Raw genomic sequence first — 11,582 nt, forward strand, 5'->3', positions numbered from 1 at the left:
TAACCAACAATGCAAAGTAAAAAAATAAAAATAAAGTGTTAAGCAAAAAAATAAAAGCAAATAACTAAAGAGCAGCAGTAAAATAAAATAACAGTAAGGAGGCTATATACAAGGTGGTACCGGTACAGAGTCAATGTGAAATAACAGTAGGGAGGCTATATACAGGGGGTACCGGTACAGAGTCAATGTGCAGGGGCACCGGCTAGTCGAGGTAATTGCGGTAATATGTACATGTGGGTAGAGTTAAAGTGACTATACTTAAATAATAAACAGAGTAGCAGCAGAGTAAAAAAGGGGGACGGGGTGGGGGTGGGGGGGCAGTTCAAATTGTCCGGGTAGCCATGATTAGCTGTTCAGGAGTCTTATGGCTTGGGGGTAGAAGCTGTTGAGAAGCCTTTGGGACCTAGACTTGGCACTCCGGTACCACTTGCCGTGTGGTAGCAGAGAGAACAGTCTATGACTAGGGTGGCTGGAGTCTGACAATTTTGAGGGCCTTCCTCTGACACCGCCTGGTATAGAGGTCCTGGATGGCAGGAAGCTTGGCCCCAGTGATGTACTGGAATAAGGCTGTAACTTTTAGAATTGTTATAATCCATCAGATATTGACTGAATTATAGCACATAAAACATTTTACTGGCATGGACAAATAATGCAGTTCAGGGATTTTGATCATATTTCAGGTATTCAATGTATTGTCAAGTTTAACTTTTTTTTATTTGAATGCACTCATACACATTTTCTTATTGTACCAGTTTTTTACTTATTTATGTTAAAATATAGAAAATGATGTGCCTAATTTGCACGAATACGCTGGATATATTTGCATCTATGAAGACATTAACATAAAGGGGAGGAACAGGGCTGCAAGCACCAAACACTTGCTCTGTCTACCCTACCATCACTCACCGGCGCTGTCAAGACTGCCTCATTAATTACTGTTGTTGTCACGTTCTCTTGCATAATTCAACAGGTGTGTCAATAGCAGGACACCCTTTGATAAAAAGTCAACGGGCTTGGCTCGAGATGACACCTATCTAAACATCCTTTACATTTTTTGCGAGATGTGACATAATATCACTATAATCCAAGTGTTCATTTTCAGAAGTTTGCTTTCATTTCAGCGCATCTAATTTGTAAAAATGTCAACTGTATTAAATGATTGCTTTTTTCAACTCCACAAAAAATGAACACCCATCATAACACATTTATCTTTCTTTTCGTTCTTGTGATGTACTTGTCGAGACGGTGCATTAAATCCTAGACGAAGCTTTAGCGTTCTTATAGATTCAACTGAAAGCCTATGTATCCCATTGAACCTATTTCAGCCATTACCGGGGTGTGTTTGACAGGACATTACAAACATTTCCGCGGTCGGAACGTCAACGGGGGAAAACGACACAAGCAAGAGTATGAAAGAGTAGCAGGAGTGAAATTAAAGCAGCGAGATTTAAGTAAAGTTACAAGTGGATTTTGTACCCCTCAAACACAGGAAATAGATGGTTGAAAATGACAGATCTCAGGTGGGCGGGGCATGAGCGTTGCTAGAGCAACTCTTAGAACAGGGACAGGTGTGTGTGTGTGTGTGTGTGTGTGTCAGGGTTGTAGGATAAAGAGTTGGAACCGGTTCAGGCTGCATTATGTGTAATGTAATGGTACTGAGAGTCATGATAAAGGGCTAGCTCTGGTCCAACGTTAGTTAAGCCAACTCTCTGAAGTTCAGAGACATTCAAAGTTCCTTCATAGAAGCCGCTCCTCCGTAGGTATAATTCTGTGGGCATAATTCAGATAATGCATTTCATAACAACAAGATGCCAAGCGCTTCATGCCAAGCACTCTATCCGTGCCAGTAAAATGTTTTATGTGCTATAGTTCAGTCAATATCTGATGGATTATACAAATTCTAAAAGTTAGGAGAATCTTCATCCATTGTCCAACTTGCATGTCTTAGAATTGTTTTTTTAAACCTTTTAACAATTTCGATGACTGTTGCTAGTTGCTTGTTCGCTTTTTGTTGTTGTTGGTACACTTCTTTTATATTATCAAATCAAATCAAATCAAATCAAATTTTATTGGTCACATGCGCCGAATACAACAGGTGCAGACATTACAGTGAAATGCTTACTTACAGCCCTTAACCAACAGTGCATTTATTTTAAACAAAAAAAGTAAGAATAAAACAACAACAAAAAAAGTGTTGAGAAAAAAGAGCAGAAGTAAAATAAAGTGACAGTAGGGAGGCTATATATACAGTAAAATAAAGTGACAGTAGGGAGGCTATATATACAGGGGGGTACCGTTGCAGAGTCAATGTGCGGGGGCACCGGCTAGTTGAGGTAGTTGAGGTAATATGTACATGTGGGTAGAGTTAAAGTGACTATGCATAAATAATAAACAGAGTAGCAGCAGCGTAAAAAGGATGGGGTGGGGGGGCAGTGCAAATAGTCCGGGTAGCCATGATTAGCTGTTCAGGAGTCTTATGGCTTGGGGGTAGAAGCTGTTGAGAAGTCTTCTGGACCTAGACTTGGCACTCCGGTACCGCTTGCCGTGCGGTAGCAGAGAGAACAGTCTATGACTAGGGTGGCTGGAGTCTTTGACAATTTTGAGGGCCTTCCTCTGACACCGCCTGGTATAGAGGTCCTGAATCAGGGAGCAACTGCCCTTTATTTATAATAGTAACATTCTTTCAGTTTACACATTTGTTAGAGGTGGTGTGGTTGAAATACTACAACACAGATAGAACAATGAGACAGATTTTTCACTGGATGTTTAAATGTGAAGCATCCGCTTGCTGTTTCCACTCACTACCAAATAAGAGCGGAAGCCCATTGGCGGGCAGCGGGAGAAGATGGAAGGAGATAGATTTTGGCAGACATTCTGCAAATGTTCTCATCGATGAAACATTTTATCTCAATACAGTTTTCAGTTTCCAAAACTATAATATGTTATGAACAGAGTGGACTAAGGTTAGTAAACTTTAACCTTTGCAAAAGTGTTTTAAAAATCGCGTTGTTTAGAAGGAGTGTAAAGGCAAATTGCATTATTGCACACGTGCTCTTCACAGATTAGGCGTTCCTTTACGGAAATATGCAGATGACGCTAGAACGCGCCAATAGGATCTCGCTAGCTCGTGCTTGGCTCTGCCCCCTCCTTGCTTGTTCTGCCCACTGTGGCTCATTTGTTCCCATTGGAAACGTCAGGCTGTGGTCTATCTTGGTTTAGTTATAAGTAATCTTTGACTATACTCTGTAATTCTAACGCTTTATCAGTGGTCCCTGTTTCAATGTGCCTGTATGGGTGAGTGTGTGGGACTGGGGAGTGTGCCCACTAGTGTTCAATAGTGGAACTGCAGTCTGGTTTATCTCTCGAAGACAAAAGAACCACGAGACGAGAAAAGCTAAATAAAATCACAAATTCCATTCACTTGGCTTTATGTGTGTTTCAGAATTGTTTTGGTTGTACTCAGGGTTATTTATAATAATGTATTGTACTTTCGGCTATCAGACAGACGTTTAATAAAAATGTTTTGTTATGATAATTTCTACAGAATTGCACCCTGGGAAAATTGCGAAACACTCATCATTTACGAGTAAAATAACAGTTAAAACGTGTTTTCACCTCTCCATCTACAAGTAGACAAAATAGCACTGAACGTCCATTGAAATTACTTGTTTTTCTGTCAATAGCCGTGGTGCTAAAACCATGAACCTAAAACGTTCGCACGGGAATGACTATCCCACATTGACCGTGTACAACTCATACTTACCTGGCAAGGGAGATACCGTGATCAAGAAGGCGGTTCACCCAGGGTGAGGCTCAGCCATTGTACTCCGGCTGTGCTGACCCCTGCGAATTTCCCAAATGTGGAAATCTCGATTGCATAATTTCTGGTAGTGGGGGACTGCGTTCGCGCTCTCCCCTGATTTCATTGTAAAAAATAAATTGGGGAAAAGACTGGTTTGTCTTTTTGATGCTCGAATTTCTTGATTGGTTTGGGGAAATGTTCGGCCTCTTCCTGGTTTTAGCGTTTGTAGCAGCTCTGCTGTTTAGGGGTTCAAGAATCAACAGTCTGTCGATGCTGAATCCGATTCATGTGCTGTTTTCTACTGTTAGAAAAAGAAGTAAAATACAACTGTTTGTCAATTGTACATTTTAGCATAATTAATGAAAATGGTATGCTATTAATTATGGGGGAAGTATAGACATAAAAATAAAAAGTTCTAAGTAATACCAGTTTGAAGTAACAGAACAACAGAACTTGTGTTATGGATGTGACGGAAATGGACAGGCATTTTGGGGAGAATAGACACATCAGCAAATATTTACATTACATTTTAGTCATTTAGCAGACGCTCGTATCCAGAGCAATTTACAGGAGCAATTAGGGTTAAGTGCCTTGCTCAAGGGTACATCAACAGATTTTTCACCTAGTCAGCTCGGGGATTAGAACCAGCGATCTTTCGGTTACTAGCAAAACACTCTTAACCACTAAGCTATCTGCCGCCCCAAACGTCTTTGAATGTCAAAGTCTTAGGGTAAAATATTAATAGTCACTTTGAAAATAAAGGCTTGGCAACACACAAAAACAACAATGATGAAAATATAGAAATTGTCATATAAACTTTAGAGAGGAAAATGTACCATTATGGATGTGACATTCTGCATTATGGATGTGCTCTGTGAAAAAATTACTGTTTATATATTAAAGATTTCTTCACCAAACTTCATCGTAATACTTTCGTTGTCATCTGAAAATGCAGTGTAGCTCAAAGAACCAAGAAATCACTGGTCATTTGAATAGTTATTGCATAGGCTATCAAAGTGCACTCGTGGGTCCCGTCTTAACCAACCATTAATGTACAAATGTGCTAAAAAAATGCATCTACAATTCTTTATTTGAAAAACACTATTTTCATTGCGAATTAGAGTGCTGCATACCTCAACAATTATATAAATATTTGCACTTTCATAATAACGCTAAAGGAAAATTATGGATGTGACGTTCTGCGTTATGGATGTGACGTTCTGCGTTATGGATGTGACGTTCTGCGTTATGGATGTGACGTTCTGCGTTATGGATGTGACAGGGTCCAAAAAGACAGACAGCAAATGATGACACTGCACTCCTTTTCAAATTTACGTTTTAGTAATTTCATTCTAGATCATTAATGACTGATGTTTTATTTAAAATATTAAAAATGTTATTATCAATCACCTACTGAGTAACAGAATAAACATACAAAAACTTAAACTCAATTCATGCTTTGTATTAATCTCACACCTTTTAATCTGCAGCACAGGCTCGATGCACGCGCATCATTTTTGTGACGTTGTCGGCCAACCCGTCTATACCACCGCGGAGTTTACTGTCTTTGATACCACTCTGGCTAAGCTAACAGGTTGCTAGATAGCTAGCAGTAACTGGCTTGCACACCCGCATTTTGAGTAGAAAAAAGTGGGGGTTGACTATCCAAATCATTCTCTAATGTTGTAAACGCCAGAATTAGTAATAAAGCTTTGAAGCAGTTTACCTTAGCTAGAAGTCTTCTCAACTTTATCAGCTGTGCTGTGGGGGACACACTATTTAAGCCACTTCGATAAGAAGTGATTTTCGCTAACCCTAACCCCTTTCCTAACCTTAACCTCAGTCTCCTAACCTGCTATGAAGAAGTTGCTTCGGTATTCGAAGTGGCATGAAAAGAGTGTTTCCCGTGCTGAGGCGTGCTAATATCAACAAAACACTCGTTTTGTGTCCCCTCTTTCGTCTAAAAGTGAGAACTGACTTTTCAGCGGACAGAAGGTGGGTGACGCTGACCAATCGGGAGTCTATCATGATACGGAAGGGGGAGCGGTAATGGTCAGTGCTATCCGGTATCCTTGGGAAAGCCCTACCCTAACCCCTACCCTAAACCCTAACCTTAACCCCTACTATTACCCTAATCTTAACCATAACTCTTACCTTAACCATTTTAAATGTAAACTTCATTGGGGGTAGGGACATCCCAAGGATCTCGGATAGCACAGACCGAGCTGTAATTAACCTTCCTAAGGAGGGTTTTGTCTAGAAGAGAAACCGTTTTTGTCAAAATTGACTTTTCGTAGCAGGTTTAGGCAGTGGTGTAGTGCTATTTTTGGGGGGATAAATTAGTAAACGACGTCATTTCCTCAATCAAGGTTTGTCCTGACTGATGTAGCCCATTTAATCATCATTATAGAATATGAATATGCATAAAATGCATCCTCCAATTGTAACGTCTGTCTATGCCAACACATATTGTCTCAATAATATTTTCTATTTTGAATACCCTCAAACACCAAGTTAGGCATACTTAATTTCAAAATGGGCCATCATCACTGTCAATCAAGAATGACAATTCTTCACGTTTGATCAAATGTTTAAATTTAAATTTTACATTTACGTCATTTAGCAGACGCTCTTATCCAGAGCGATTTACAATGTAAAGGAATATTTTATTTTTTATTTTTTTATTTTTTGGGGGGGTGGGGTAAGGGGGTGTAGGATTACTTTATCCTATCCCAGGTATTCCTTAAAGAGGTGGGGTTTCAAATGTCTCCGGAAGGTGGTGAGTGACTCCGCTGTCCCAGCGTCGTGAGGGAGCTTGTTCCACTATTGGGGTGCCAGAGCAGCGAACAGTTTGGACTGGGCTGAGCGGGAACTGTGCTTCCGCAGAGGTAGGCCAAATCACATTTTAATTGCCACATGCACCGAATACAACAGGTGTAGACATTACAGTGAAATGCTTACTTACAAGCCCTTAACCAACAATGCAAAGTAAAAAAATAAAAATAAAGTGTTAAGCAAAAAAATAAAAGCAAATAACTAAAGAGCAGCAGTAAAATAAAATAACAGTAAGGAGGCTATATACAAGGTGGTACCGGTACAGAGTCAATGTGAAATAACAGTAGGGAGGCTATATACAGGGGGTACCGGTACAGAGTCAATGTGCAGGGGCACCGGCTAGTCGAGGTAATTGCGGTAATATGTACATGTGGGTAGAGTTAAAGTGACTATACTTAAATAATAAACAGAGTAGCAGCAGAGTAAAAAAGGGGGACGGGGTGGGGGTGGGGGGGCAGTTCAAATTGTCCGGGTAGCCATGATTAGCTGTTCAGGAGTCTTATGGCTTGGGGGTAGAAGCTGTTGAGAAGCCTTTGGGACCTAGACTTGGCACTCCGGTACCACTTGCCGTGTGGTAGCAGAGAGAACAGTCTATGACTAGGGTGGCTGGAGTCTGACAATTTTGAGGGCCTTCCTCTGACACCGCCTGGTATAGAGGTCCTGGATGGCAGGAAGCTTGGCCCCAGTGATGTACTGGAATAAGGCTGTAACTTTTAGAATTGTTATAATCCATCAGATATTGACTGAATTATAGCACATAAAACATTTTACTGGCATGGACAAATAATGCAGTTCAGGGATTTTGATCATATTTCAGGTATTCAATGTATTGTCAAGTTTAACTTTTTTTTATTTGAATGCACTCATACACATTTTCTTATTGTACCAGTTTTTTACTTATTTATGTTAAAATATAGAAAATGATGTGCCTAATTTGCACGAATACGCTGGATATATTTGCATCTATGAAGACATTAACATAAAGGGGAGGAACAGGGCTGCAAGCACCAAACACTTGCTCTGTCTACCCTACCATCACTCACCGGCGCTGTCAAGACTGCCTCATTAATTACTGTTGTTGTCACGTTCTCTTGCATAATTCAACAGGTGTGTCAATAGCAGGACACCCTTTGATAAAAAGTCAACGGGCTTGGCTCGAGATGACACCTATCTAAACATCCTTTACATTTTTTGCGAGATGTGACATAATATCACTATAATCCAAGTGTTCATTTTCAGAAGTTTGCTTTCATTTCAGCGCATCTAATTTGTAAAAATGTCAACTGTATTAAATGATTGCTTTTTTCAACTCCACAAAAAATGAACACCCATCATAACACATTTATCTTTCTTTTCGTTCTTGTGATGTACTTGTCGAGACGGTGCATTAAATCCTAGACGAAGCTTTAGCGTTCTTATAGATTCAACTGAAAGCCTATGTATCCCATTGAACCTATTTCAGCCATTACCGGGGTGTGTTTGACAGGACATTACAAACATTTCCGCGGTCGGAACGTCAACGGGGGAAAACGACACAAGCAAGAGTATGAAAGAGTAGCAGGAGTGAAATTAAAGCAGCGAGATTTAAGTAAAGTTACAAGTGGATTTTGTACCCCTCAAACACAGGAAATAGATGGTTGAAAATGACAGATCTCAGGTGGGCGGGGCATGAGCGTTGCTAGAGCAACTCTTAGAACAGGGACAGGTGTGTGTGTGTGTGTGTGTGTGTGTCAGGGTTGTAGGATAAAGAGTTGGAACCGGTTCAGGCTGCATTATGTGTAATGTAATGGTACTGAGAGTCATGATAAAGGGCTAGCTCTGGTCCAACGTTAGTTAAGCCAACTCTCTGAAGTTCAGAGACATTCAAAGTTCCTTCATAGAAGCCGCTCCTCCGTAGGTATAATTCTGTGGGCATAATTCAGATAATGCATTTCATAACAACAAGATGCCAAGCGCTTCATGCCAAGCACTCTATCCGTGCCAGTAAAATGTTTTATGTGCTATAGTTCAGTCAATATCTGATGGATTATACAAATTCTAAAAGTTAGGAGAATCTTCATCCATTGTCCAACTTGCATGTCTTAGAATTGTTTTTTTAAACCTTTTAACAATTTCGATGACTGTTGCTAGTTGCTTGTTCGCTTTTTGTTGTTGTTGGTACACTTCTTTTATATTATCAAATCAAATCAAATCAAATCAAATTTTATTGGTCACATGCGCCGAATACAACAGGTGCAGACATTACAGTGAAATGCTTACTTACAGCCCTTAACCAACAGTGCATTTATTTTAAACAAAAAAAGTAAGAATAAAACAACAACAAAAAAAGTGTTGAGAAAAAAGAGCAGAAGTAAAATAAAGTGACAGTAGGGAGGCTATATATACAGTAAAATAAAGTGACAGTAGGGAGGCTATATATACAGGGGGGTACCGTTGCAGAGTCAATGTGCGGGGGCACCGGCTAGTTGAGGTAGTTGAGGTAATATGTACATGTGGGTAGAGTTAAAGTGACTATGCATAAATAATAAACAGAGTAGCAGCAGCGTAAAAAGGATGGGGTGGGGGGGCAGTGCAAATAGTCCGGGTAGCCATGATTAGCTGTTCAGGAGTCTTATGGCTTGGGGGTAGAAGCTGTTGAGAAGTCTTTTGGACCTAGACTTGGCACTCCGGTACCGCTTGCCGTGCGGTAGCAGAGAGAACAGTCTATGACTAGGGTGGCTGGAGTCTTTGACAATTTTGAGGGCCTTCCTCTGACACCGCCTGGTATAGAGGTCCTGAATCAGGGAGCAACTGCCCTTTATTTATAATAGTAACATTCTTTCAGTTTACACATTTGTTAGAGGTGGTGTGGTTGAAATACTACAACACAGATAGAACAATGAGACAGATTTTTCACTGGATGTTTAAATGTGAAGCATCCGCTTGCTGTTTCCACTCACTACCAAATAAGAGCGGAAGCCCATTGGCGGGCAGCGGGAGAAGATGGAAGGAGATAGATTTTGGCAGACATTCTGCAAATGTTCTCATCGATGAAACATTTTATCTCAATACAGTTTTCAGTTTCCAAAACTATAATATGTTATGAACAGAGTGGACTAAGGTTAGTAAACTTTAACCTTTGCAAAAGTGTTTTAAAAATCGCGTTGTTTAGAAGGAGTGTAAAGGCAAATTGCATTATTGCACACGTGCTCTTCACAGATTAGGCGTTCCTTTACGGAAATATGCAGATGACGCTAGAACGCGCCAATAGGATCTCGCTAGCTCGTGCTTGGCTCTGCCCCCTCCTTGCTTGTTCTGCCCACTGTGGCTCATTTGTTCCCATTGGAAACGTCAGGCTGTGGTCTATCTTGGTTTAGTTATAAGTAATCTTTGACTATACTCTGTAATTCTAACGCTTTATCAGTGGTCCCTGTTTCAATGTGCCTGTATGGGTGAGTGTGTGGGACTGGGGAGTGTGCCCACTAGTGTTCAATAGTGGAACTGCAGTCTGGTTTATCTCTCGAAGACAAAAGAACCACGAGACGAGAAAAGCTAAATAAAATCACAAATTCCATTCACTTGGCTTTATGTGTGTTTCAGAATTGTTTTGGTTGTACTCAGGGTTATTTATAATAATGTATTGTACTTTCGGCTATCAGACAGACGTTTAATAAAAATGTTTTGTTATGATAATTTCTACAGAATTGCACCCTGGGAAAATTGCGAAACACTCATCATTTACGAGTAAAATAACAGTTAAAACGTGTTTTCACCTCTCCATCTACAAGTAGACAAAATAGCACTGAACGTCCATTGAAATTACTTGTTTTTCTGTCATTAGCCGTGGTGCTAAAACCATGAACCTAAAACGTTCGCACGGGAATGACTATCCCACATTGACCGTGTACAACTCATACTTACCTGGCAAGGGAGATACCGTGATCAAGAAGGCGGTTCACCCAGGGTGAGGCTCAGCCATTGTACTCCGGCTGTGCTGACCCCTGCGAATTTCCCAAATGTGGAAATCTCGATTGCATAATTTCTGGTAGTGGGGGACTGCGTTCGCGCTCTCCCCTGATTTCATTGTAAAAAATAAATTGGGGAAAAGACTGGTTTGTCTTTTTGATGCTCGAATTTCTTGATTGGTTTGGGGAAATGTTCGGCCTCTTCCTGGTTTTAGCGTTTGTAGCAGCTCTGCTGTTTAGGGGTTCAAGAATCAACAGTCTGTCGATGCTGAATCCGATTCATGTGCTGTTTTCTACTGTTAGAAAAAGAAGTAAAATACAACTGTTTGTCAATTGTACATTTTAGCATAATTAATGAAAATGGTATGCTATTAATTATGGGGGAAGTATAGACATAAAAATAAAAAGTTCTAAGTAATACCAGTTTGAAGTAACAGAACAACAGAACTTGTGTTATGGATGTGACGGAAATGGACAGGCATTTTGGGGAGAATAGACACATCAGCAAATATTTACATTACATTTTAGTCATTTAGCAGACGCTCGTATCCAGAGCAATTTACAGGAGCAATTAGGGTTAAGTGCCTTGCTCAAGGGTACATCAACAGATTTTTCACCTAGTCAGCTCGGGGATTAGAACCAGCGATCTTTCGGTTACTAGCAAAACACTCTTAACCACTAAGCTATCTGCCGCCCCAAACGTCTTTGAATGTCAAAGTCTTAGGGTAAAATATTAATAGTCACTTTGAAAATAAAGGCTTGGCAACACACAAAAACAACAATGATGAAAATATAGAAATTGTCATATAAACTTTAGAGAGGAAAATGTACCATTATGGATGTGACATTCTGCATTATGGATGTGCTCTGTGAAAAAATTACTGTTTATATATTAAAGATTTCTTCACCAAACTTCATCGTAATACTTTCGTTGTCATCTGAAAATGCAGTGTAGCTCAAAGAACCAAGAAATCACTGGTCATTTGAATAGTTATTGCATA

This window comes from Coregonus lavaretus (assembly GCF_964263955.1).
Source record: "Coregonus lavaretus genome assembly, contig: HAP1_SCAFFOLD_690, whole genome shotgun sequence".
In the NCBI taxonomy this organism is placed as follows: domain Eukaryota; kingdom Metazoa; phylum Chordata; class Actinopteri; order Salmoniformes; family Salmonidae; genus Coregonus; species Coregonus lavaretus.